At 38.7% G+C, this 25645-nt stretch overlaps 1 long non-coding RNA gene across 2 annotated transcripts in view; it reads left to right on the forward strand.

The window, feature by feature from the left end:
- Positions 1 to 25645, forward strand: part of LOC129521469 (uncharacterized) — a 71545-nt gene that overhangs the window by 6906 nt on the left and 38994 nt on the right. Inside the window, exon 3 of one of the 2 annotated variants that reach the window (XR_008666815.1) lies at positions 1486 to 1675. The exons of the other annotated variant lie outside the window; for it this stretch is intronic. This is a non-coding gene — a long non-coding RNA (uncharacterized LOC129521469). Of the gene's footprint in view, positions 1 to 1485; positions 1676 to 25645 lie in introns of those variants that run through there. 2 annotated transcript variants of the gene reach the window in all.

Here is a 25645-nt window from a genome sequence, read left to right on the forward strand (position 1 = left end):
AATGGTAGCTATTCATCCTTTCTGATGGCTGAGTATATTTATACTTATATATACCACATCTTCTTTATCCATTCATTTGTTGAAAGGCATTATAGCTCCTTTCACAGTTTGGTATTGTGGACATTGCTGCTATGAACACTGGGGTGCAGGTGTCCTGCCATTTCACTGCATCTGTATCTTTGGGGTAAATCCCCAGTAGTGCAGTTGCTAGGTCATGGGGTAGCTCTATTTTTAACTTCTTGAGGAACCTCCACACAGTTTTCCAGAGTGGCGGTACCAGTTTGCATTCCCACCAACAGTGCAAGAGGGTTGCCCTTTCTCCACATCTTCTCCAACATTTGTTGTTTCCTGTCTTACTAATTTTCACCATTCTCACTGGTGTGAGGTGGTATCTCATTGTGGTTTTGATTTGTATTTCCCTGATGGCAAGTGATGCAGAGCATTTTCTCATGTGCTAGTTGACCATGTGTAGACCTTCTCTGGAAAAACATCTGTTCATGTCTCCTGCCCATTTCATGACTGGATTGTTTGTTTCTTGAGTGTTGAGTTTGATAAGTTCTTTATAGATCTTGGATACTAGCCCTTTATCTGAAATGTCATTTGAAAATATCTTCTCCCATTATGTCGGTTGTCTCTTAGGTTTATTGGCTGTTTCTTTTGCTGTGCAGAAGCTTTTTATCTTGATCAAGTCCCAATAGTTCATTTTTGCTTTTGTTTCCCTTGCCTTCATAGATGTATCTTGCAAGAAGTTGCTGTGGCCAAGTTCAAAAAGGGTTCTTCTCTAGGGTTTTGATGGATTCTTGTCTTACATTTAGATCTTTCAACCAATTTGAGTTTATCTTTGTGTATGATGTAAGAGAATGGTCTTCATTCTTCTGCATGTGGCTGTCCAATTTTCCCAACACCATTTATTGAAGAGACTTTCTTTTTTTCCATTGGATATTCTTTCCTGCTTTGTCAAAGATGAGTTGACCCATAGAGTTGAGTCAGGTCTATTTCTGGGTTCTCCATTCTGTTCCATTGACCTATGTGTCTGTTTTTGTGCCAGTACCATGCTGTCTCGATGATCGCAGCTTTGTAATACAGCTTGAAGTCAGGCATTTTGATGCCCCCTGGTTTGGATTTCTTTTTCAACAGTCCTCTGGCTATTCAGAGTTTTTTCTGGTTCCATACAAATTTTAAGATTATTTGTTCCCACTCTCTGAAGAAAGTCCACAGTATTTTGATATTTTACACTGAATGTGTAAATTGCTCTAGGTTGGCTGCTTTTTTTTTTTTTAAGAGCTTTGCTGGCTCTTTCTCCTTTGCTCAATGTTTAATTGTATTTAGAGTGATATATATATGATAGATGGATAGATATATTTTTGATAGATGGATGGATGGATATATAGATAGATAGATAGATAGATAGATAGATAAAAGAGTACAAATGTGGAATATTCCACAAATCTAATTCCATGTCAAACCTGTCTTATTGTTTTGTAGATGTCACCAGTCTAGAGTCTGCAGTTTAGAACTGGAGAAACATGGTCCTTGAGGTTCTTGAAATAGGTCCCATCCCTTTATTGTGTCTGGTACTATTAAATTTCCCCTTTGACAATGGATTCTACAAGCATGCATGACGTGGGGGTCTTTGTGCAGTTGGTTTCAATGGAAAAAGGACACTTACATGTATATGAGGAATCAGACAGGTAATGTAAAATAGTAAGCTGGCTAGATGGGGATAGTGGAAAATGACATGAATGCCCCATTCCAGGGGCAGCCATAACTCAATTTATATTGCTTTTTGACACCTGAGAGCCCAATATTGCTAAATCTGCCAAATTTTCAAGAGAAGCTTGACATCTTTTTTTCTATGGGAGGTTTTTTTTTTTTTTAAAAACATTACCAATGTATTCATTTTTTCTTATTTAAAAAATTAAGTGCTCCAAACTGATTGTTCTTATGGTTGAATCCAGCCCGTGGGGAAACTGTCTGGACTCTTGTGTCTATATAACCCCAAATCATTCACTGTCAAGTAAAAGAGAATAGTGGCCTAAATGTGAGAAAACCTGCTACAAAAACATCTACAAAGAATTTGACACTTAGATATAAACAAAGGATTGGATTCATACAGATCTGGGTTTGCACTGTGATCTTGGACAAATTACTTAACCTTTCTGAAATTATTTCTACTGATAAGATTCTTTGATTCTCTAGGGGCTTATTAAACAAAGAGAAATATAAACTTCTATCTATATTTCATAATATGCTCAATATACTAAATATACACACTTAATAGATAAAACTTTGAAACATCAGGGATCCCTGGGTGGTGCAGCGGTTTGGCGCCTGCCTTTGGCCCGGGGCACGATCCCGGAGACCCGGGATCGAATCCCACCTCGGGCTCCCGGTGCATGGAGCCTGCTTCTCCCTCTGCCTGTGTCTCTGCCTCTCTCTCTCTCTGTGTGTATGACTATCATAAATAAATAAAAATTTAAAAAAAAAAAACTTTGAAACATCAAATTGAACATTTAAAATTTATTACAAACGAAATTATTTAAATTCTCATAGTGCAAATTACAATTTAAATTTTACTTTATTTTATTATTATTATTATTTTATTTTTAAAAATATTTTATTTATTTATTTGAGGGAGAGTGGAAGTTAGAGAAATCACAGAGTGGGAGAAGCAGACTTGCTGCTGAGCGGAGAGCCCAACATGGGTCTTGATGCCAGGATCCTGAGACTGTGACCTGAGCTGAAGGTGGACACTTAACCAATTGAGCCATCCAGGTGCCCCTACAATTTAAATTTTAATGTGACTGAAACTTTTGAACACTATAAATACCTTGAAGAGTAGACAAGATAACTAAAATTACAATATTTACTTAATTTGTTACTGTAATTACACTAAAACTATTCAAAACTATTGATAGTCTGATTTCTTTATTGCTTTGATATATATTTTTAAATACCTTTGTATGATTACAACAATACTTGTTTTAATTTAACTTAAAATTATAGTAGAGTCTATACTGTCATCTTCTAGGATTACAAGGTGTTTGATCGTTCCAAAAAAAATCCCCCGGAACCAAAACAACTCCAGTATCTTCTCACATCATCATGGTTCTAGGATCTGGATTATCAACAAGCTAATTTCTGACGTCTGAATGGGACTGACTGCGTGTCCCAAATTGATTTGTACCAGAGCTACTGATCATTTGGTAGGGTACCTTTATGAAACTATACTGTTGTTACATTAGTGGCATGATTTGAATTCTGCATCTTTCACATAGTTGTAGACATTTGCAGTTTGTGGTTTTTCCCTGGAATGAGGCATTCCTTAAGTTTTGCATGGCCACCACTATATCATCAATTATGCTGTAAATGATTATACATTACCCTGTCCTATAAGTATTATTAATAGCTTATATATGCCTCATTAGTATTTAATATAATTAGTAGGGCCATCTAGCTTTCTGAGAACATTTGGCTAACCAATCACCTCAAAATTCTCTGTTGAACCCTCTTTCTCTTTGAGCTTTGAATGTGTCTACTGATTTAAACCTCATTTCACCTGATTATTATTTGTGACCATAATCATTTTTTTTCTATTTGAAGATTTAGTTCCAAAGTTCCTTGCAACTACTTAGCTGACTTATAATTACTCCTCTACTTAGACATCAGGTACGTATCTGCACCTTATGAACAGATGTACAGAAGAATATGTAGGAGCAACATGCCTACATATAATCTCTTTTAATTATTATAATCAATCAAAAGGCAAATATATATATTTGTAGTCAGTTTTTGCATTAGAACTACCTTTTCATTTACTTTGTTATAACTTTTCCTATCTGTTATCAGGGTAGAATCATGACCTTTCATTGACTCAGACTTGTTCAATTTAATTATATAATTATTATTATTTTTAAAGATTTTATGTATTTATTTATTTCAGAAAAAGCATGAACAGAGGGAAGGAGCAGAGGGAGAAGGACAAGCAGACTCTCTGCTGAGCAGGGAGCTCAATGTGGGGCTGAATTCCAGGACTTTGGGATCATGACCTGAGCCAAAGGCAGACAGACCCATAACTGATTGAGCCACCTAGGTACCCCTGTTGTTCTTTTCTTGATTCTTCAACAGTCTTAACTTGGTCAGTATGAGTCTCTGTAAGCTGGCCCTTTGTCCTGATGTCCTCAAGAGCACCAGTAGTCTTTAGCACATGCTCTGGCTCCCCAGATGTGACTCAATCCCAAAGCAGGGAATCAGTTGCCCTCTGAGAATCCCAGGTTTCCTTTTAGAAGAAACATATTGAAAACTAATGCCTGGGACCCAGAGATCCACATAAAGAGGTGACGAGGTCAAAGTGCTGCTGATGCTGTTTGGTCATTTTTAGAGAAAAAAAAAAAACTGAAAAAAAGAAAGTATTTCCTTTTAGGAAATGGAGTTTATATTAATTTTTCCTATTTGGCTATTCTGTCCCTTGGTCTTCCTTAAATGTGATTTTCTAAGTATTCTCCATTTTGCAAAAATCTGGGGGCTCCTGAGTGGCTCAGTTGGTTAAACTGTCTGACTCTTAATCTCAGCTCAGGTCTTGGTCTCAGGGTTGTGAGTTCAAGCCCTACATTTGGCTCCATGCTGAGTGTGGAGCCTACTTAAAAAAACTATCCCCCTAACCATACAGAAATTATATAATCTTTGTTCCAGTTCTTGTATAATCTTACATTTAACTGATCCATAGTCAGTGTGGGGGATTCTTCTGCCTTTGAAATAATAAGAAGTGTGTGTGGGTGTGTGTCTGCTGTCTACCCCGTTCCTGACATGGAGCTCCTAAATTCCTTGGAATTCCCTGGATGATTGACAGGAGATCTTTTGTTCTAATGTTGTGATTCTTGGTGAGCTTCTAGACAGGGGTTGGTTACCAGAAAGACTAAGCTATGATTATAAGCTTGGGCTTTTCAGTCCCCCACCTCGCTCCCACCCTCCCCCCCCACCCCCGCCCCATTCTGTGGAGTGGCGAGAGAGGCTGAAATGGAGTTAACAATTGATCATGCCTGCATGATGATGCCTCTGTAAAAATTCCCAGAGTATAAGGCTCAGGTACTAGGAGGGCAGCCCATTCCCAGCTCCATGGGGTCTGGGGCTTCTGTGCTCAGAACCCTTCCAAACTTCACCCTTTGTACCTCATCATCTGGCTGTTCTTTTTTATCCTTTAAAATATTCTTTGTAGTAAATCAGCAGAAGTACGTAAGCTGTTTTCCTGGGTTCTGTGAGCTGCTTTAGCAAACAATCGAAACAGAAGGAGGGAGTCATGGGAACTTCTCATTTGTAGCTGAGTTGGAGGGAGTTTGAATTACCTGGAGGTACACTACTTATGATTGGCATCTAAAGTAGGACTGAGCCCTTGACCTGTGGGGTATGTGTTAATGCTGGGTAGTTAGTGCCAGAATTGCTTCATATGGAAAACCCACATGCTTTCTCAGTGGGATGACTAACAACATGTAGCTTACAAGGTTGTTGTGAGGATTAAAGAAGTTCCCTCACAGTGCGTAGCACATAGGACATATTTGGAATATGCAGGCTAATATGATTAAGCATGCATAACCTTAAGAAGTACACTTACCTACAATTCAAGCTACCTTTTACTTGGAAAATAGCATTCATATGTAAGCTGTAGAAACTCTATTTAAAATGTACAAGTGATACACAGAAAAAAATCACTTTTTCAAAAATAAATGCCTTGTATCTCTTTTGTATTACTAATCCTCTATGTGACATTCTGTAGCTCTTTTAAATATTTTTGCATTAACATTGAAATTATCCATCGGGGTGGTTTCTGCATCTGCTTGAGTATTAGTAATTTGTTCTGTTCTGTCTCCATTTATGGAGGAGCTGTTATACCATAAAAGATTGGGTGATTTGGCCTGAAACCATTAGGAAAAAGTAGATCCAAAGGTTAGGTGACTCAGATGTATTTGGAGCAACCATGGCCATAATCACGGATAATTCTTTTTGGCGATGTTTTTTTAAATCCCAAAATTACCATGGATGGCATTACAAAAAAAAAAAAAAAAAAAGAATCCCCATTCCTGCTTCTTTTGCATTTGATGAAGCTTATGTTGAAAGAGGCTTCATTTTATTCATTAATCAGAAATCCATTACTCTTTTCACACAGACCCACTAAATACCTACTATGTGATCAAGACTGGCACACATAGAGTCGTATTTAACAAGGGTCATGTATTTAAAAAAACCTCTTCACTGTTATGGAGAAAGAACACTAATTTTAGAGTCAAGAGTCCTTATTTTAAACTCAGCTATATCTTACTAGCTGTGCAACGTTGGGTGAATTGGCTTCCTTTCCTGGGCCTCGGTTTTTACCATTGTGCACAGGTGAAGAAAATACTTACCTAATTAGATTGTAGGGAGGAACACATTTAATGAGATGAGGTTTGAAAAAAAATGCTTTACACATTAAATGTATACACAAATGTTTGACTAGTGCAAAGCAGAATATAAGGTACATTGATCTTATGATTTAGATATACCTAATAAATTTGGTAACTGCAAAGTAATAAATTGTCATTGCCTAAAAACGATTATTTACATGAGGTGTCTTACTAGTTCTGAGGAGAAAGAGAGTATTCTTTAGAAGTTGAGATGGTCAGACAATGCTCCATGCAGGAGATAAGACTTAAATCAAGCTGTGAAGAATTGCTAAAAATTTGAGGAAAACAAAGGAACAGAAGTAAGCAACCTCCAAACATTTCAGGACATCCATTTGTAATGGAGGATTCCTGAGAGAAGCAGGGAGATGCAAATTTGGAGAAGTCAAATGGAGCTAAATTTTGGAGGCTTTTGAATACCTGGCTAAGGATTTCGGACTGTTTGGTCAGCAATAAGAAAACTTGAATGGTCCACATATTGATTTTAAACTGTAAGCCCCCTGAAAGAGATTTTGTCTGTTTTTCCATTCACACATGTTTTAATTAATGATGGAGCAAGATTTGCCTTGATGCTGTTTTCCATAATTTCAAATGTTTTTTTCTGTAGCCCTTGAAGATGATTCTGGGAAATAGTTTTCTTTTTCTTTTACAAAGGCAGACTTTCTGGATGAAATTCAAGCCCAGTATGTTGATCCTCTGAGCCATCTCTTCATTTCCTCTTTCTTCTTACAGACGTGAATTTTGATCTGTTCCACAAACCTCTCTGTTTATAGACCTCCTCATGCTGTGCAGCATGCTGTTTTGTGTCTGGTAGCATTCCATTGCTCCATGATTGTGGAGACCCTCTCTGTCATAACTGCCGTATCTGAAGCCCCTGCTATAGTACCAGGCACCTAGTAAGTTCTTAGGAGAAGTTTGTTGAACAGATGAAGGAAGGAAGTACAAAAATGAAGGAATAAAGAAGGAAAGTAAGCCTTCCTAGAAAATGACAGGCAGCAGCGTTTAAACAACAAGTTGCAACCCCATGAGTTGGACCATTTACAACCCAATTCTTCATGATAGGGGTGTTAAAGAGTAAAATCAATAAGAAAGATTTATCTTGCAAAATAACAGAATGTTTTGAGAAACACCTTGTCATAAGAAGGCCAGTTGGGAATTTTTAATGGACCATGTATTCCTAGCCATTTTTCTCATCTGTTGACTTGGTATGATGTAATTTAAAAGTGCTTGGGAGCTTAAAGGAGATTTAAAAGAACTCTGAGTGCTGACATGAAAAATAGGAGCAGTGGGTAATAGTTGCTGTGTTGGTTGGTTGGTTGCAGCTATATATCGACAAAACAAAGTCACAAGACTATTTTGTTCTCTACTGCTTTCCAACTTTTTTCTTCCATCAGAGAGGAAGCCTTTATGTCTAAAATGTGGTGATATTTTTAGGAGAAAATGAGTATGCGAGCACAGTCATAAATAACTCTAATCTATTATTTAGAGTCATTAACAAGTTCTCCTGTGTATATATGGCTTTGAATAGAAAAAAAAAAAGGCAAAAAATCACAATGGAAGACTAAATTGCAAAGTGACCTTTGAAATGCCTTTAGCGTATTACTGCTCTCCTGTGAAACTAAGTTGATTTGTAAGCAGGGGTTTCATTTAGCTATGAATGGAGGGAAATCACCACTTTTTATTTTGCCATTAGTATCTTCTAGAATTATGGCATCCATTATGGCAGCCAAAGCTATATGTGGCTATTTAAATTTAATTTAAATGAACTGAAATTACATAAAATTTAAAATTCAGTGCTCAGTCACATTACCAACATCGCAAATGCTTAATAGACACATCTGGCTAGAGATGACAATCCTGGACAGTACAGCTATAGGACTTCCCATCATTGCAGAACATTCTATCAGACAGCTTTGCTTTAGAATAAGCTTTATCTATTTTCGTAAAAACAACCAGATTTTGTGCATAACCATCAACAGCCTATGTTACCTGAGCTGGATCTCACAGTATCTCTAGGTCTTTCACTTCAGATTTTTTTTTTAGCTGTTTTCATTTTCATCACATGTACAAACACTGGAGATTGTCCTGAGCATATTGGAAAAGGCTAGGATGGTTGGGTAGGGAGTAGCAATAGAGAAACTTCTATTAATCACACTTAACTATTTGTTTCTTGTTGTGAGAAGTTGAAAAACAATGTTAACTAATTACATGCTTCTTTAAAACTTCTAATATAATATTTTCCAAGATGTACTGTGAGGGACATATTAGATAAAGATCCTTAGATGAAGCAGGGCTCCATGTCAAGTATGTGTCGGAAATGCTCTGGGCCATTCTTCACACAGCAGTCAAATGTGAGCTTTTAAGAATATTCCACTTCCTCCTTAAATAAAACAAAAATAATCTTAAAATGCTTCCTTCTGCCTCTTATTTTTTTTAAAGTTTTATTTATTTAAGTAATCTCTATACCCAACGTGGTTTCAAACTCATGAGCCCGAGATCAAGAGTCACAGAGTCTTTTGACAGAGCCAGCCAGGTGCCCCCCACTTCTGCCTCCTTCTGCCTCTTAAAATCCATACTCCAGGTCAAGGCCATGCATCTAGATCCCACTTACCTTTGCAACTTTATTTCTTTTTCTTTTTTTTTAAATTTATGATAGTCACAGAGAGAGAGAGAGAGAGAGAGAGAGATAGAGAGAGGCAGAGACACAGGCAGAGGGAGAAGCAGGCTCCATGCACCGGGAGCCCGATGTGGGATTCGATCCCGGGTCTCCAGGATTGCGCCCTGGGCCAAAGACAGGCGCCAAACCGCTGCGCCACCCAGGGATCCCGCAACTTTATTTCTTTCCATTCTCTCTTATTCACTCTGTCCAGATACAATGGCCTCTTAAATCCTTTAAAATAGCCATATCCTTTGCAGGCTTCTGTTTTTGCACATGCTGTTTCTCTCACCTGAAATGTTGTTCCCTTCCCTTCTTCTCTGACAAGCTTCTTCTCATAATGTTGTACTCAGCTAGAACATCTTTACTTTGAGGAGGACTCTTGTGACCATCTCCCCAGATCCCAGTGGTGCTCTCTTTCCAATGGGGCTCTGTTTTTCTTCCCTTGGCCATCCCTCTTACAATTCAGCCTTATATATTGGCTTAATAACTTATTTTCTTTTGCCCACACTAGACTGTAAGTTCTGTAAGCATAGACACCGTAACTACTTTATTCATCATTGATTTACACCTAGTGTGCTGAAGTCAACTTGAACTGGCTGGAAAAGGGCTGTGTGTATTTTGTCACTACTTCTAGTTCAGTGACATGACCTCGATGGCTGAAAAATCAACCACGTGCAGGTGTGTACATTATAGAAATTATCAAATACTACAAGTTGGGGTGTTTGGTGTTTCTTGTTTCTTTAGAGATCTGGTTTTGAAATATTTGGTGGCATACCTCTGTTGCCATGTTACCTGGCATATGGTAATTTCTTAATATTTGTTAAAGGAATGAATTAATGATTAATGTCTCTTGGATAATCAAAATGCTCACTAATAGATTAATACTCTGAGAAGTTCTACAAATTGAATTCACACATAATCTAATATTCCCAAACATATATGGCCAAGGAACATCTTTTCAACTAACTTTTTTTTGCCACTCAGTAGTGTGGAGCACATTGGAAAATGTTGTCCTAAAACATTAAGGAAGAAGAAATACATATGCCCCAATTTGGTTTCTCCATTGTATAAAAACTCCTAAACAGAAGATTCCACAGCATATATTCTAAGGAAACTGCATCTCATAAGAATGAGGCATTACTGATGTGCCTACTATGCACAACACAGTGGTAACTAAACCATGGAAACTTATTCAGTAGGGAGTTCTTAGAGGAGGCTACTTATATAATCTATAAACATGAATTAGCTGTTTATTGTGTGTGGAAGTTGTATAGGAGCTTTGTAGCATTCGAAACAAGTAACAAAAATATTTCTTGCCCCCTGGGAAATTGTAGTCTCACTGAGGAAACAGAGTCATTATCTGAGGAAATGGTAAGTGGTTGTGCATTTGACCATGTATCCATCTTATGGACCATAAATGAGGCTGGAACAGAGAGGCAGAATGTTTCAGGTGAAGGCTGAGGGGTGGGGAAATGTACTACTTATTTCTGCAGCAGCACAAGGTTCACATCAAGAACTCATCAGAGGGATCCCTGGGTGGCTCAGTGGTTTAGCGCCTGCCTTCAGCCCAGGGCGTGATCTTCGAGTCCTGGGATAGAGTCCCACATCAGGTTCCCTGCATGGAGCCTGCTTCTCCCTCTGCCTGTGTCTCTACCTCTCTCTCTCTGTGTCTCTCATGAATAAATAAATAAAGTCTTAAAAAAAAAAAGAACTCATCAGAGACACATTTGAAAAGGAAAATCAAATTTTGGGGACTGTTTATGGCAAGTTAAAAGGTTTGAACTTGACTAATGGGGAGGGCTCTGAAAATTTGAGAAAATGAAGGTAAAATTCACAGTAGTGGAGTCTGCTCCAGACAGACTCTTTGTAGGATATTATAGTAGAGCTAGATCATTTATCCAGTGTGCAAAAACCTTACATGCCCTGCCTGCATCTGTAGCATCACCTTACATGACTCTCCCGTGACTACTACTATTTATTCTAGATACCTTGGCCTCTGTTCAGATATTGAACCATGATATGCTTCCTTCTCCTCCAGGACCTTTCCTCTGACTAGAATGTTCTTCCAGACCTTTACTTCTTCCTTTCTTTACTTCTTTAATAGTTAACTTCTACTTGTCCTATAGGTCTCAGCTCGACTGTCACTTCTCTCGGGGAGCCTTTTCTTACCACTTCCCTACCTATATCCACATTAGATTACTTGGTTATAATCACTAATAAAATTGTACTTTAAAATTTCAGAGCAGTTATATTAGTTTGTAATTACACATTCATTAGTCTGATCAGTTATAATCTGTCATTCCTCCTCCACCATATATTTCTTAAGAATAGGCACTAGTGTTTGCTCTGTATACCTAGGCCTCGCCTAAATGTGATGCCATAATTGATGCTTAATACATAATGTTTGAATGATGAATAAGTGAATGAATTAAATACAATTGATCAGAATCCCAAATACCATAAAAAAGGGTGAAGGCTTTGGATAGATAGATAATGTTTCTAAAATTATCTTGACAACCAAATGTAACAGGCTGAAATTTAAGAGGGAAAATATGATGAAGAAGTGAGGAGGCAGGTAGAGCAGATGGGGAAGGATCGAATTTTAATTAACTGTAGGTTTAATGTGGTCTCAGAGTAGTGTGGCAGTAATTGGAATGTATATACTCCACATGAGAGATAATTGTTTCCCTCTCCTCTGCATTCATCCGATTACTCATGGAAGACTGTGCCCAAATCTGAAGAAAAAGTATAGATTAAAAAAAAAGCATGTCCAAAGGAGAATAGCCAGAATGATGTGGGAGACTCAAAATGGTGTTGTGAGAGTGAACTCTGATTGTTGTAAATATTTTAAGAGATTAAATTGCAAAAGTAAAAATAAATAAATAAATTGCAAAAGTAGTTGAAAAAATAACAAAACCAACAATTCTTACTTTTCCCCCTTTAAACAATAGAAAAGATACTGAGATTTTTTTTTTGATACTGAGATTTTAATTGAAAAAATACATTTGGGAATGTACATGGAAAACCTGATTTTGAGATGTGTAGGAAAAGTCCAGCATTAGGAAGAACTGTCTAGTAATAATTACAGATATCCTGTAATGCAATGGGCTACCTTATGGGAATGGTGAGTTATTTGTTAGAAGAGGACACAAGCAAAGTCAGTCTGATGCCTTTTGGGTTTGCTGTTGAAGGAAATTCATGCAATTAGTTAAGAGTTTGGCTGAATTGGCCTTTGAAATTCAACAAGGAAATAAATATACTAATTGATCTCAGATGGTTACTCTTTAAAGATGGAGTTTAAAAATGAATTGTTGAATTTGGAGTCAACCAAGATGTCCTTCCTTAGGTGAATGGATACATCCTGTGATACATCCAGGGAATGGAATATTATTTTGGACTGAAGAAACGAACAAACAAATGATGAAAAGACACGGAGGAAACTTAGATGCATAATACTAAGTGATAGAAGGCAAATCTGAAAAGACTACAAACTATATGATTCCAACTAGATGGCTTTCTGGAAAAGGCAAAACTATGGAACAGTAAAAGGATCAGTGGTTGTCCAGAGGGTGAGGGGATGGAGGGATGAATAGGAGAACACAGAAGATTTTTAGTGCAGTGAAATTGCTCTGTATGATACTATAATGGTGGATATGTCAAAACCCATAGAATGTATAACACCAAGAAGGAATTCTAATGTAAACTTTGGGTGATAATGATGTCAATGTAGATGTCAATGTAGATTCACTGATTATAACAAATATAGCTATCTTGTCAGGGATCATCAGAGTTGGGAAGCTATGCATGTATAAGAACAGGGAGTATTTGAGAACTCTGTAGTTCCTGCTCAATTTTGCTATGAACCTAAAACTGCTCTAAAAGATAGGTCCTAATTTTTTTTTAAAAGGTCCTTTTTTTCTTTTTTCCTAAAATGAGTTGTTGCACAATTCATAGAATTGTGGATCTCTCATCCTTTGATTTTCAGTCTAAGGCTTAAAACTTTTATTTTCAAACTTTGACCATGTCTCTCTTATTTTTATCAAACAAGTTTGTTTGCAGTTTTACAGAAGATGAGGAAACACCTTTCTTGAGTCTCAGTACCAAAATTACTTAAGTCTTTCTCCTTAAGGATCAGTTACATAAAAATCTTAGTCACAAAAATGTTTAATGTATACAAAACTTTGTCCTGAATAATATAGTGCTTTGCTATTCAGAACAATGAAAAAGGAGGGAAAACAGGAGACTGTAAGATTTCAATATTATTTTCTTCCTTTAATAAATGGAAATTGAGATCCAATCTCAAGGGAAATGTTAGTACTTTGAGCAATGAGGAAGAATGTTTGATTTTCCCTGATTGCAATTATAATTCAGATTCTAGAGTGTTGATTTGGAAGCTCCAAAAGGATAGTTTCTTTAGGTTTTCATTGTTTCTGAAATTCGTTCTCTCCTAGTAGCCTGTGGTCTGCATCTAGCAAATGGGACTATTCAGTTTCTGAGGTGTATGTGCTTTGACATGACATCAATGCATCTAGTCTGGAACACATGGAATAAGACACTGCTTTGATTTTTATCAACTAAAAGATTTTAAAACTGAAAATATTCTTAGAAACAGTAGTGAGAATTTTGAGGCCTTTACTATCAGATTTTAATTCAAGTCTGCCCTAGGTCAGCATTTTCATTTTCTTTGCTTGTCTGATGTTTATCTAGTGGCTGTTCATATAGGAAAGAAAAGTGATATCAGGAAGTCTCTTTCTTACAGTCAACATTCTGACTCAAATTCTAAAGAGCACCCCCCCATAGGAGAGTTTTTCAGGTGTTCACATTGGCCTACAGAGAAACGAGGCCTGAGTTTTCTAATATTTGGTAAGAAAATAGGATCAGAAGTGAATGTTTTCTCTTTTTTAAAGATTTTATTTATTTATTTGAGAGAGAGAGAAAGAATGAGTGGGGCGGGGGGGGGGGTGGTGTGGAACAAGCAGACTCCCTGCTGAATGGAAAGCCTAACCCTGGGCTCCATCCCAGGACCCTGAGCTGAAGTCAGATGCTTAATCGACTGAGCCACCCCCAAGTGCTCCGGAAATGAACTTTTTCATTAAACAGAGCTGAGAAATGGAATGTCCCAAGAAGGAAAAGTTTAGAGCTGAAGTACATTTGTGGGTCGGGCCTACCTGATGCTGGGTACATCAACCCAGGAACCCCAGCATCTGTATGTAGCTTGGTCCTGAGGGGTTGGAGGAATAGGTGACTCCAACTGATCCCTTTCTGCACAGTGCCTTCTGGTCATTCAAAGGTTTGTGACTCTCAGAAGGCTATCAAAAGACTCATTTTTCTCCACAAGCAACCTCACAGTTTTCTTCTATGGGTAAAAGCCATGTTGTGATTTTTTTTATGGTGGCTTCCATTGAGAAGGTAAAATATTATTGCTTTTTCCTCTTAGCCTTCTTCTTTCATCTTTCTCCCTGCTTACTTCATGGACTACAAGTGAACTATGACTATAGACTTCTAAGGTTGCATGGAAGTGTCACTTAGAGGTTCCCCAGGATGTGACAAAAGGGGATAGGCAAAGACAAGGCAGGAAAATGTAGGTAAATCCTACCCATGCACATAACTCTCCACAACTCTGTTTTTAGCTTCTTGTCTCTCATTCCTCCTTCCTACATTCTGTGCTCCCAAACTGTTTCTCATATGTGCTCATACTTTCTGCTTGCCTGGTATGCCTTTCCCCCCTCATGGCCTGCTAATTGTCTTTACTTCTGCAAGAAACCTTCCTTGGCTCCCTCACCGGTGATTCGGTACTGCCATATATTCTGTGCTTAATTCTCCTCACATTGTCTGCAGTTATTTACAATGCCCTGTTGAAACATGCCTGTTATACCAGTCAGTGAACTTCTTGAGTATAGACACTGTGGCTGATTCATGTTTTCTCTGCAGGGCTTAACAATTGCCTGGAATACAGTTGATGATAAGGAAATGTTTTTGAATGAATGGATGGATGAATAAATGAATGAAATACTTCTTTTCCTGCTATGCCTTTGCTGGAGGATGAGTCTCTTGAAGAATGCAATCACTTATACATATCTTTATTGAGCATGTGCTAAACTCTGAGTTTGGTAGAAGGCACCAGGAACTAATGCTTGTTTTCCCCCTATTATATCCATAAACTCTCTTCCTGAAAATAGGTGGAAATGCTTTCTCTAAGATCCACTTAAACATTACTTACAATAAATGGTTAGATGGATTGCAGGGCTTGGACTAGTAAAGCTCTACCATTATTGATTAATTCCCAATTGAATGCACTGAGAGGGCATTTACATTTCTTTATAGAGTACATAGCATTGATTTTCAAACTCACCTACTAAAGCAGGAGCCATCCTCGGAAGACTCCAGGGTAGAGGGGCAGTCCCAGGGGCAAAGGGGGTTTAGTGTCCCCCATCTACTACTCTATTTTCAGTTCCGTTTTTTTTACAGTTATTTTTCCATAAAACGTCTTTGAAGAATGGATTTGCTTTCTAAAGTGATTCACAAACCATTGGTATTATTTCTGAAAAGTGAGGTTAAAGAAAAGAAAGGTTTGTATGTGTGTGTCTGTGTGTATTTATTTATTTATTTACTTATTATTGTGGTAAAAAACACATAACAAAAAAGACCATCTTAATCATTTTTAAGTGCACAGTACAATAGTGTTAACTACATGTACATTGTTGTGCAAAAGATTTCTAGAAGTTTTTTTATGTTGCAAAACTATACGATTTTAAATACAGTAATATTTGAACAGGTTTCCATTTTGCTACTAATTGCTCATTTCAGTCTGATTTTATTTTATTTTTATTTTTTTTTATTTTTTACTTTTTTTATTTATCTACGATAGTCACAGAGAGAGAGAGAGAGAGAGAGGCAGAGACACAGGCAGAGGGAGAAGCAGGCTCCATGCACTGGGAGCCCGATATGGGATTCGATCCCAGGTTTCCAGGATCGCACCCTGGGCCAAAGGCAGGCGCCAAACAGCTGTGCCACCCAGGGATCCCTTCAGTCTGATTTAAAATCTATTTATCTCCCTTTGACCAATTTATCATCCTAGCATGATAAATAATATTTATTTCCTTACTACTTATTAATTTCCTATTTATTCCCTCTTGTACTTTTTGGGTAAAGAGGACATAATGGCATGCTAAGCTATGACTCTCCATTCTTAAATACCATATCTTGGCTTTACTTATGTGTTGAATACCTCCAAGGCCTAGGATTTAATATGGATCATCTAGTTCAACCCCCTTATTTGATACATGAGTAGATATGTCCAAGGAAGCTAAGTGACTTGCTCACAATCACGGAAGTAGATAGTAGCAGCATATGCACTAGTTTTCTTTCCTCCTGATCCAATATCATTCCCCTACTTTATTAGTTTTATTTCAAAATCAAGGGTGGGTGGGTTATCTGCAGTCTTTTGCTTTGAATGCTTTGCTATGTGCACATTCCAATTCTTTTTGTTAAGTATTGGTGCTGGGCAGAAAGAGAATATTAATGATGGTATATGTCTAGCTGTTACCTGTTACAGGCCAGACACTAATTAGGGGCTTTCCTTAGGCTAAATTTTTTTTAACTTAAAAAATTATAGTAAAATATGCACAGAATCAAAATCATCATCTTTACTATTTTTTAGTGTACATTTCAATGCATTAAATATATTTACTTTGTTGTATAACCATCACCACCATCCATCTCCATAACTCTCTTCATCTTGTAAAACTGAAACTCTGTAGCCATGAAACACAAACTCCCCTTTTCCCATACTCCAGCCCCTGGCATCCACCATTCTACTTTCTGTCTCTATGAATTTGATTATTCTAGGTACCTCATATAAGTGGAATCATACAATATTGCCTTTCTGTGATTGTCTTACTTCACTTGTCTTATCCTTAAGTCTCAACCATATTATAGCATGGATGTGCCTTCTTTTTCTTTTTTTCTTTTCTTTTCTTTTAAATTTTACTCATTTAGTTGAAAGAAAGAGAGCATAAGTGAGAGGGCACAAGCAGAGTGTGCGGCAGAGGAAGAAGCAGGCTCCTGGCTGAGCAGAGGGCCCAATATGGGGTTCCACCCCAGGACCCTGGGATCCTGACCTGAGCCAAAGTCAGACGCTTAACCAACTGAGCCACCCAGGAACCCCTGCCTTCTTTTTAAAGGCTGAATAATATTCCATTGTGTGTATAATTCATATTTTATTTATCCATTCATCTGTCAGTGGTTAGACTGTCTCACTTTTGAGGGAGTATTATTATTCTCATTTCATGGATAATGAAACCAAGAATGAAAAGTGTTCATTAACTTCCCCCTGGTCACAGAGCCATAAGCAGGTGAGTTATAAGCTGAGCCCACATATGCATGAATCTAAAAGTCACGTTCTTTTCAGTGTATAATTATTTTTCTCAATATCTGCAACATATTTTACCTACGTTAGCATGGTTGAGGGGATGGAAGTCCTTAATATTACATTTCAGATGCTTTATTTCTTTTACTTTAGAGGTAATCTAGAAGGAGCATTCACTAACCTTTTAACAATTGATCAGGTTTTTAACCTTTAAGATTTATTTACTTGCTGGGAACAGGTATTTATTCAAAGTGATTTTATCATAGTATGAATAGATGGCAATATTCAAATAAAAAGCAGATTTTTTTAAACATATAGTTCCTTGGTAAAATACAACATGTAAAAATCAACTTACACTGTTAAGAAAAATCATTATGCCCTTTAGAGTGGGAGGAAAATATTACCAGCATGGGCTTCTCTTCCGTGAAGCCAAGCAAAATAAACTGAGCTTTAAGGATCCATATCCCCACTTTCATGATAATAATAGCTTACATTTACTGTCTTCCAGCTATGTGCCAGGCATTATGCTAAACACTTTACATACATTATCTCATTACATCCTCTCAGCAGCCCTGTGAGGTCAATATTCCCTGTATTCTCATTCTATAAAGGGGAAATGATGTTGGGAGAGAGGTTAGATAATTGTTATGGGCGAAATGTATCCTCCCGCATAAAGATATGTTGAAGTCCTAATTATTAGTATCACAAAATGTGATCTTATTAGTAAATGGGGTCTTTACAGAGTTAATCACATTAAGATGAGGTGATTAGGGTGGGCTTTAATCCAGTATGACTGTGTCTTTATAAAAAAGGGAAGTTTGGGGGATCCCTGGATGGCTCAGTGGTTTAGTGCCTGCCTTCAGCCCGGGGTGTGGTCCTGGAGTCCCGGGATCGAGTCCCACATCAGGCTCCCTGCATGGAGCCTGCTTCTCCCTCTGTCTGTGTCTCTGCCTCTCTCTACCCCCCCCCCCTCTGTGTCTCTCATGAATAAATAAATAAAATCTTTTTTAAAAAATAAAAGAATCTTAAAAAAAAAAAAGGTGAGTTTGGACACAGAGATGGAGACACACAGGAAAAAAAAAAACGTCTGTGTGACTGGAGTGATGCATCTAGAAGGCACTGTGTGCCAAAGGTTGGCAGCAAATAATCAAAGATTGAGGCCAGGAAGGATTCTCCCCTCAGGCCAGCAGAGAGAGCATGGCCCTGCCAACACCTTGATTTCAGACTTGTAGCCTCCAGAACTGCCAGACAATAAATTTCTGTTGTTTTAGCCATCTAGTTTTTGGAACTGTGTTATGGCAGCCCTGGGAAACTAATACTGTAACTTTCAAGGGTCAAAATGACAGAAAGTGATGGAGCTGATATTTTGGCACGGGTACTTGGTAAGAGCTCAATAGATGTTATTCGGTATTATTATTTATAACACTATTGGCAATGATATTTAATACTGCTATTATTAATGACAATATTTAGTGATATTGTTCCCTTTCTCCTAAGCCTGTGCTACTACTATTCATCTGTTATATGACAATTGGAGCTTATTTGTCTTAGAATCAAAAACCTATCAATCTCACTGAAAATAGAATATGAAATCAGTTAGATAACTGAGCAGCTTTCCAATCAGACACCAGATAGTACCCACTTAAAGGACATGTGCCCTTAACAGTCTGTGTGACATCGCCATGAAACTGTGTGAGAGAATATTTGTGAATGATCACCAAATATAGGCCTTGTATGTGCTACTCCCTCAAACTTGAAGCCCTGTATTCTGAGTGACTGAAGAGAGTGAATTGTTGAAGTCCTGTGTTTAGATGAGGATATATCTGGAAAGGATTTTATAGCTCCCAACTCTGCTCTAGTGTCTAGCATCTGATCATGCGTCTACAGAAACATAATTCAACTTCTTAATTTTCCAGATCTGCAGATAATTGGTTCCATAGAGACACAAAGACTTAACACTCTCAACATGTACACCAGAGACACTGCTTACCAGTAATCAGAGGATCAGTTCCCTTTAAAGTTATAAAAATGTGTGTATGGCAGGGCTTGTGAGGGTGGGCAGAGAATCATTTCTGGGTTCTTCATAATTATAGCGGATTATGATTTTTTTATCTTTTTATTTTTTTGTATATTTTTTTATTGGAGTTCAATTTGCCAACATATAGTTTAACACCCAGTGCTCATCCTGTCAAGTGCCCCCCTCAGTGTGGATTATGATTTTTTAAAAGGTAAAGCAAATTTCATAGCACCCGATCCAAATTTTTCATCATCTCCTTGCTCTGTACTGTAGTGGAAGTCTCATGTGGTTTGCCATGCTGAAGAGTACCCTGGAATTTAGTGGAAAACAGAGCAAGCAGTTTTTTCTTAGTTTCTCAAATTATCCCCATCCTCATCTTTGAAGAAATTACGAATAGCTAATTTGGAGGAATTACAAGGGCAGAGCTGGCCTTGTAGACAAAGATACAGGAAGGACATTTGGAGATGTGGTTTCTAATTTAGGTTCTGTTGCTGGCTTGCTTTGACCTTCTGGAAAGTCACATGGTTCCCATGACCCCGATTGAGTTACTTGTGAAATACCAGAAATACACAGCCTAGAGCTGCATTATAAAGTGGTTGGGAGGGTTACTATGGTAGATTTGTAAGTATGGTGGTCTTCAAAAACAAAGGGCACTGTTATAGAACCCCCATCTCTATATTGAAATTGTTTGCATGGCACAATACATCCAGTTCTTAGACTAGTTGGAGAGAAGATTATCATAGCTAATATTAGGCAACAATTTTTACCTCCTTTCTTACCTAGACTTTTATCATAGCCTTGGAGTTAAAATAATTCCACATATCTAAATTACATTCCAGTTACACTGTGTGACTCTGGTTGTCTCCAAGGGTGAAAGGGTCAGGACCAAGGGATTATAAGCAAATAGCCACAATCAACTCAGACATGGGCTGTGACTCTCAGAGTTGTGAGAGCCATTTTTCTATCCTGATCTGAACTCCAGCTCTAAACTGTTTTCCCATATAGGTCAGCTGCAGTGAATTTTATTTTGTTTTGATCCCTCTTGTTTTGGCATTTGATAATAGTTCAATTTCTCTATTACCTTGGAATCTCACCTCTGACATTTGCCCCTTGCCTGTGAAATTTAGATCCAAAAGAGTAGGTCTCATAGTGGCTGTGAACAGTAGCTAGAGATGGCAAATTCACAATATAGTCAAGGGTTCCAGTATGGGGCCCACTGGGTGGCCCATCTTGGACTCAGCGCTAAGGGAATTCAGAGAAGGGAGAGCAAAGGATTGGTCTACCTATTCCTGTTAGGGAACGAACAGATTTCTAAATCCTGCACACTATTTCTCAATTAATCTTATAGCCTTAGTTTTGCCCCCTTCAGACCTCCAAAAACCTTCAATAACCTGTCATTTCTATCAGTTAGCTTCCACTGTGAGCCGAAGCCAAAACTCTGTGGACTAAAGTAATATGTATTACTTCTTGTAATTCTGTGGACTGTTTTTCTGTCTGGGTTAGCTCTGTTGATCTGTAATGTCTGGGAGAGCCTCATTCATATGTCTGAAAGTGAGATGACTCCTTGGTCTAGGAATCTTATCTAGGATGGCATGTCTGAAATGCACCTGTCTCTCCTCCTCTAGAAGGCTAGCTATGGCTTCCTCATATGTGCTCCCAGGTTTCCTAAGAGCAGTAAGAGAGGGCAAGCACCAGTGCACTAATGCCTCTCAAGGCCTGACTTACATCACACTTGCTAATGTATCATTGATCAAATCCAGAATCAAAACCAGGGTCAGAAAGTTGTGATTGTTGATACACCATTTAATAAGATCTAAACTTCTTAACATGGATTCATTCTGAATGCACTCTACCATTTCAACATTAATGCCACACTACCATATTATTAGCGCTTATGTTCCAGGCAAACTGAGCTTGCTGTTTCTTATAGCTGCCATACCTCCTGGTCTCCATACCACTATTGATGTACTTGTCTCATTAGAATGCCCTTCCTCCACTTGCCACTTGGCCAAAGTCATCATGGAATAAAATTTTTTTGTCCCCATGATGTGCTGAGCAGTATGCTAAGGGCTAGAGATAGAATCTTTCAGAAGCTTAGAGCTATCTATCATATTAATTTGCTAGGGTTACTATAACAGTGTGCCACAGACTGGGTGACATAGACAACAGAAATATATTTTCCCACAGTTCTAGACGTTAGAATTCTAAGATCAAAGTGTCAGCAAAATTGGTTCCTTCTGAGGACCAGGAGGTAGGAATCTGATTCAGGCCTCTTTCTTTGGCTTTGGGATGGCTGCGTTCCCCCTGTGTCTTCCTATATTCTTCTGTAAATATCTGCATCTGAGTTTCCTCTCCTTCTAAGGACATCAGTCATAATAGTTTGGAGTCCAGCCTTATGGCCTCATTTTAACTTAATCACCTCTTGAAAGATCTTATCACCAAAATAGTCACATTCTGTGGTACTGGGTATTAGGATTTCACTACACAAATTTCTTGGGGGATATGATTTAACTCATAATATCCTTAAACAACCCACTCACTTGCTACCTCTTCTTTAAAACCTTTACAATACTTTCTAGATAAAAGTAAATGTTATCTCCTTTTAAACTCCCTTGCTAATTTAATTGACCCTTTTATGATTCTGAACATTTACTATCTGATGTTATAGTTACCAATATCTGTAACTATTTCTCCCATTCATTCAATATGTATCAGGCACCAGCCATGCATCAGACACTGTGCTCAAAGCCGGGCAGCAGAGGAGAAGCAGACACTGTTGGTGCCCTGCCCATTTTCCTGTGGGCACTCACAGCAGCAAAATGCTGATGGTATCCTATGTGAGCTCCACAACTTTTTGCTCAAGGACTTTCTACCAGGTACACAGGGGAGGGGGGAGTCCCAAAGAGTTAATCCCCCTGGGAGCAACCTATAGCCAGCAGTAGATGGGAATTTGTGGATAAACAACCCAGATTCCTCACTGCCTCAGCTCTTACCTTCATCCAAAGGTGGATAAGAGTTGGTGAATAAGCAACACAGTTTCCTCACTCCTTGAATGGAATTACTCAGAGGCATGATCTCCCAGAGATTCCTAATGGGATAGAGCCTCAGCTGCCCACAGCACTAACTGGCTAGATAAGTCATACTCTTATAATTGGCTCCCTCGCCCATTCTTGCCTTCTTTTCCTGTTCTCCTGGCCATGCCTCCTGGTGTCAACTCCAGATGAACTCCTTGTTCTCAATCCTTGTCTAGGGGACTACTTCTGGGGCAATTCAGTTTAAGTCAAGAGGTGAACATAGTAGTCATAGTTTCCATTTTTCCATAACATCCATTAGTGGAGGGAACAGGTGTAAGAATGGGGAATTATGATACAGTATGATATTAGCTAACATTTTTTGTGTAGTCTGAAAGCAATTCTAGTAAGAATAAGAAATGTTATTTCCGTTTTACATACAGGGAAACAAAGTCTTACAGAAGTTGGGAAGTGGCCCAGGGGCAACACAAACTGATAGTTACTGGGGATTTAAGCCCAGGTCTTTAAGATTTCAGAACTAGAACTCTGCCATTTAGTTACCTTCCTGTCACTTGGTTCTTCCTCCTTCACTGACAGATGGTTTCAGAAGAGTTTGATTTATATATAAAAAAAAATCAAAAACCTAACAGGGGTTGAAGTTATGGGCCATAAGCATCACCCATGTGTCTAATTAATGGTTACAATCCATCACATGGAGCCCTGGCATGAAGTAGTAAGGCACTAGAGTCCAGAGCTGCCCCAGGCCCTGAGATGCACTCATCTCTCCAAGCCAGCTGGTTACCTACAGGAAATCCCCGCCCTGCAAACACCAGCCAGACCTGGGAGCACAGGGGTTGCTTCTTGTAGCAAAGCCAGTGGACCTGGCAACTTGGGCAACAGCAGCTGCTAGACTGTCAGCTTTCAAGTAGTAAATATCTCTTTCCTTCTCAGCCTCCCCTCCTGAGTGCTGCAGTGTCAGGATGGGGGCAGGGTTCTTTGGCCTGGTCACTGATGACAGCAGTTCATCTCGGGCAGCTAATTGCTCCATTCTCCAAGTGACCCTTTTGTCTGTTCCAGGTCAGCAGGGCACCTTTTCCCATGGGAAGCCAGACAGACTATTCCTTACTAAGGGCTGGCCTGGTTGGAGAGCAGCACAAGGCCCCTGGGGAGAGCCAGGGAAACAGTCTCAGTGCCAATGGGCTATGGGGCTATCCCATTTTAGCAGGGATATCACAGCCAGAATTCAGCACCTAGAAGGCCAGCAACCCGTTTCATTTTTCCTCTCCTTCTTCTTAGATTAAAAACAAAAAGACCAAAACCTTCCAAACAACAACAAAAATAACATAACCATGGTTATTTGTTCCATTGTTTTACCAATTCCTGTTATAGAAAACCTAGGTTTGAATTTCTATTGCACCAGACCCCGGCTGTGTGATTTGAGGCAGATGGCCTCCCTTCTCCCAACCTCTGCCTTTCTTGCAGTTAAGCGGGGTAGCATTATAAATGCAGTTAAGCATTTATCTGAGGCCACATGGCTAATGTGGCACAGCTGGGACTCTATCCCATGTCTTTTTTTGGTATCAAAACCCATGTTGTTGCCTCTTAGAGAGGGACTGACACACAGTAAAGGCTCAGAAATTCAGTTCTAGGACTCTGCGCTGCCACCAAAGTGAAATTGTGAAGAGGAAATAGTAAGTGCTAATTGTTCTCAGTGTCACTCTTTTCTGTCTTCTTTAATTTCAGGTACCTTGACATGTCTGCCCTTCTTCTTATTATACTTGCTTCTTAGAAAGAGCCTGAAATTTGGATTCTCCTGAAATTCCTGGACTTGGGCACCAGCTCTGCCACTTATTGGCTGCATAATAGTGGATATATCACTTCTACTTTCTGCAACTCTATTTCTCATTTTTAGAAAGAAAAGGCTAGGGGTGCCTGGGTGGTGCAGTTAAGTGTCTCACTCTTGATTTTGGCTCAGGTTGTGATCCCAGGATAGTAAGATGGAGCCCGCATCAGGCCTTGCACTTGGCGTGGAGACTGTTTGGGATTCTCTCTCTCTGTCCCCTTCCCCGCCTCTCCTGCCTCCATGCTCACATGTTCTCTCTCTCTCTCTCTCAAATAAATAAATAAATAAATAAATAAATAAATAAATAAATAAAAATTTTTGAGAAATAAAAAGAAGAGGCTACTGTAGACGATTTATAGATTTTTCTTGGTTTAAAATAATAGGTTCAGAGTCAACTGGTTGGATTTAGAATCTCTAGGTGTGTAAACTTGGGCAAGCCCTTTCCTTTCCTAACTCTGAAGTTACTCATGTGTAAAATGGGAATAATGAACCACTCCCTTTATAGGTAGGGGAGAGGAAGTGTCAATGTGAAGCATTTCTTAGGACAGGGCCTGATGGGTAATATCTCTAATTTAAATTCTCCGATCAAAGTTCAAGTCGGTCATTTCCACATCAGTTTGAATTTCAGTCATGGTATTTCCTTTGTTTTGGGGCAGTTGCTTTATAAAGAGCTATAAGGAGATTTCAGTAGAAGGGAGGTATTCGAGGGGCTTTCCATGTTCCCTGAAAAGCATGCCACTTAGGCAGCTACTCTGACAACCTGTAAAAGGTATTTTGTGTGGAACAATTAAATAGTTAGGCCAGCAGGTTAGCTTTTCTTTCTTTCTTTCTTTCTTTCTTTCTTTCTTTCTTTCTTTCTTTCTTTCTTTCTTTCTTCCTGCAGAAGCTCTTTCTGGATTCCCAAGAACTGAATACCAAAGTCTTCAGTTTGAGTGTGTGTTGTATAGGAAGAGGAAGTTGGAGGAGTGTGGCTGAAGATGAAAACCCAGTCCTGGTCTGACGTTTTCTTTTTAGAATTTAGAAAGGCTTCCCTATACTTTTGCTTTTTCTAAGCCCTGCTAGCTTGGCATTCTTATTCAAATCAGGCACCAATCAGAAGGGAGTGCACATCAGTCAGACACGTTTGCATGTATGGGCTTTAATTACCCAGTGCCTTTCGACCATTCACACCCAAAGGAAATCACTGCAGTGGAGGATCTGGACTTTATTCTCAAAGGAAACATTCAGTGAATAGAAAGTGCAAAACCTGTGAAATGCAATAGAAATTGGCATGCAGACAGAGATTGGGGCAGGTCCTGGAAAATCGGTCAGGTGAC

Source organism: Nyctereutes procyonoides, unplaced genomic scaffold (genome assembly GCF_905146905.1).
Source record: "Nyctereutes procyonoides isolate TBG_1078 unplaced genomic scaffold, NYPRO_anot_genome, whole genome shotgun sequence".
Taxonomy (NCBI): Eukaryota; Metazoa; Chordata; class Mammalia; order Carnivora; family Canidae; genus Nyctereutes; species Nyctereutes procyonoides.